At 28.3% G+C, this 3,725-nt stretch overlaps 1 long non-coding RNA gene across 1 annotated transcript; it reads right to left on the bottom strand.

Annotated features, from left to right (window-relative positions):
• Window positions 1–2,364: 2,364 nt before the first annotated feature.
• On the bottom strand, window positions 2,365–3,495 carry LOC141629842 (uncharacterized). Its single transcript, XR_012537368.1, has 3 exons — window positions 3,452–3,495; window positions 2,732–2,773; window positions 2,365–2,445 (listed from the first exon to the last, which is right to left on the bottom strand). It is a non-coding gene; the product is annotated as an uncharacterized LOC141629842 (long non-coding RNA).
• Between the last annotated feature and the right edge of the window lie 230 nt (window positions 3,496–3,725).

The raw sequence follows: 3,725 nt of genomic DNA, 5'->3' as shown, positions 1-3,725 counted from the left end.
TTAATTAGCCAATATCGTATATTACTCGGTTTTTACGGATTTGCGTGATTTCAACATTTTACAATCACAAAAATTACATAAATTCATATTTATGCATAATTTAATTACCCTAGCCTCTTAGGACTCAAAATTTAGTCTTCACTAATAATTTGACCATAATTAACTCATTTTTATAAAATTGTTCATTAATGGACTAAAAATTACAAAAATAAGCTATAAACTTCAAATAAATCACAAAAATTTCAAATAAATTCAAAATTTGAAATTTAAACTCATGAACATTCTGGAAAAATACCATGACACTCATAATGTTCAAAATCTTAGGTTAAAAATTTCGAAATTTTTCCGGAAAAAACAATGTTGCGGTTTATCGATTTTTAATAAAATAATCATAAGAACATGGAAAAATTATATTCATTAACTTTTTAATTTTAGATCTGAAAAAGATAATAAAATGCAACATTAGACGTTTTTTCTAAGTCATCGATTATGTTTTATTAATTTTACACTAATAATGTCACTATTTATGCCATTTTTCTTCAAAAATCCATAAATCATGCAAAAAGACTTCTTTATAGCCAATTATTTTACACACATCTTGTAAAATTGCATGTGACAACATAATAATTTTCTATGACCAGATTCGAAATTTAACTCATATTAACCTATTTTTCACCTAAATCCGAATTTAATAATGAAAAATCCATTTTTCGAGCATAACAAGTCCAAAAATTATGAAAATTTACAGGTTATCTCAAAATAATATATGTGACAACATATCCAAAAATAAACTGAAAATTCGAAGTATAGCTAATTTTAGACCGAAAATGACATTTTTACTCATAAAATCATATTTAAATGCCATTATTGTATTATATGAACAATAAAATCCGTAAATATAACCAAAATATCCTAAAACATTTTAGGACCAGAAATATTAACATGCATGAATTAATTTCGTGATATATCATAATAACACAAATTTTACAAGTTTTATATGTTATTCTTATAACTCGGAAAAACTTTTAACCGATTTGCATGCAAACAACCATGGCTCTTGATACCGATTGAAGGAAAAGTAGATCTATATACTTACATATTCATATATGTCTTAACTTAATTTTTCATAAAATTAAATATGGATTTTATGCATGCAAACAAATGAGCAAAATAGAGGAGAAATCATGTTCTTACATTGGATGTTTCGGTTTTATGGGCACAAGAGAGATCACCTTTCTCTCTTGTTATTGTGCTATCCTTAAATGGAAGAACCAAGATCCAAGTATAGGATCTCTTCCTAAGCTTAATACCCAAGGCTTTCTCTTAATAAAAATTAATATTATAGGAACTAGTACAATATTAATTTAGTAGAAAATTGACCCAAAAAAATTATAAACACTTAATTATTTTCGGTTTTATAGAGAGAAGAAGAGGAGAAATATTGTTCTCTCTAGAATTATATTTTGGATTAAGGGGAGCCAATGCATGCTTGGATTGTTCTTTACAATGAGCATTAGGGTTGCATGGCTAGGAATGTAGGTAATCATTATGTTTTCCATTAACTTAATCAAACACAATATTATCCTAATCCTCCTCTAATTTTCGGCACAATGGATAATATGGAATCCATATTATTTTTGTCAATTGTCAATATGTCACATGTCATATGTAACATAAATTTGTTATGTATTTTTAACATATTAAAAATCAAAGTATTAATAAAAATACGTCATATACAAAAATTGACTTAGCAATTTCATAATTACTTGTACCAAAATATTTTTCCATTTATAAATCACAACAGATTGTATTTATAAAAATTCATTCAATTTCAATTGTTTCTTTAAACAATAATTTCGTACGAGTAATGATACAATTCGATTACTCAGACCGTGTCCCATTTAATCACATTTCAATTTGATACGTAAATTTTACTTCCAAAATCGTCCGTTAATTTTCAAGTAATTTAATTAACTCGTAACGTTATACGATTAATTAAATAATTAATTAAGAGTGTTGCCCTATAGGTATGACCTAGGGGGTCAACTGATCACCACCGTCGCAGGACAGTAATGTCAAATTCTAGTCAGCCAATCATTACCGATATATGTTGACCAGTTGACAGTAACAATATTACTTCCCAATTGTATTCTTTATAATGAGATTTAAACATGTGATCATCATGATCAACAGTCGTGATCGCATTATTGTCGGAGGACACATATTCCAACAATATGACCCATCAGAGAAGGACTCCAAGAACAGACGAACGTGTGCAAGTGGAAAGCTGCTAATCTTAAGCTCCAAAAGGCCACCAAACCCAATGTTCTTAACAACGGCCACCTGATCCTCATTAAGCTTTTCAATGAGAGAGACAAGCCTTTGAGGTCGACACGAAACCGTGATTTCATGCACCCTCTTTACCCTTGGCTTGGCCTCAGCAATCTGAGGAAAAACAAGGACAACACCCAAATTAGACATACTGTAGTTGCAATTAGAGATATTTGCAACAAATAAATAGACATTCTGTGAATTAAAGTTATACAATAAACAGTCAGAATTATACAAAATATAAGTAAAGTTATACATTCTGATAGTAGAGTTAGTCAAAGAATATCAAGAGTTATACATATAATAACAAGAGTTATACATTCTGAAAGCAATAGTTATTCAAAATGTAATCAGAGTTATACAACAAATGACTGCAGTTATAAAAAGTCAAACTTTTAACCTTGGAATCAGGTCCCTTGTCAGTACTTGGTACATCATCCATCTGTAGATGACAAACAATAGGGATTAAAATTATGCATATATTTAGTTGAAGTTATACATAATTCTATAAGAGTTATACAAAAAAGAATTTTGAATGGTTTGTCATCTCTTCTTTTCAACCAAGATTCTGTAAAATCCAAAATTCTTTTCACCATTCAAAAGAAGAAATAATCAGTAGAGTTATACATATAATAACAAAAGTTAGACATTCTGAAAACTAAAGTTATAGAATGTATAACTCTAACCATAGAATGTATAACTCTAACAATAAAATGTATAACTGTAAGCATATACTGTATAACTCTAGGTATAACTCCAGGTATAACTCTAGGTATATACTGTATAACTCTAGGCATATACTGTATAACTCTAGGCATATAATGTATAACTCCAGGTATAAAATGTATAACTCTAGATATAAAATGTATAACTCTAGGCATATATTGTATAACTCTAAGAATAGAAACTAAATAGAAGTAGAGTTATACATATAACAACAACAGTTATACATTATGAAAGTAGAGTTGGTCACAGAATCAGAAGAGTTATACAACGGAATAAAAGTAGAATTATACATCTAGTACCAAGAGTTATACATCCTGAATACTAAAGTTATTCAAAATGTAGTAAGAGTTATACAACGACTGACTGCAGATAAATAAAAGTCAAAACTTTTAACCTGGGTATCAAGTCCCTTGTCAATACTTTCTACAACATCCATCTGTAGATGACAAACAATTGGGATTAAAATTATGCATATATTTAATTGAAATTATACATCATTCTATAAGACTTATACAAAAAAGACGAGATTTTTTAACCTTTGATTCAGATTTCTTGGAAGTTTTCTTGGCAAAAACCATTGTTAATTATGAAATAAACTCGTATTTGATCTGTAAAAACCATAATTAACTATTGAACAAATCAACAACAGCAAACCCATAATTGAAAAT

The sequence above is a fragment of the Silene latifolia genome, chromosome 2, assembly GCF_048544455.1.
Source record: "Silene latifolia isolate original U9 population chromosome 2, ASM4854445v1, whole genome shotgun sequence".
Classification (NCBI taxonomy): Eukaryota; Viridiplantae; Streptophyta; class Magnoliopsida; order Caryophyllales; family Caryophyllaceae; genus Silene; species Silene latifolia.
The sequence above is the reverse complement of the archived record's forward strand: the minus strand, read 5'-3'. Positions and strand labels throughout refer to the sequence as shown.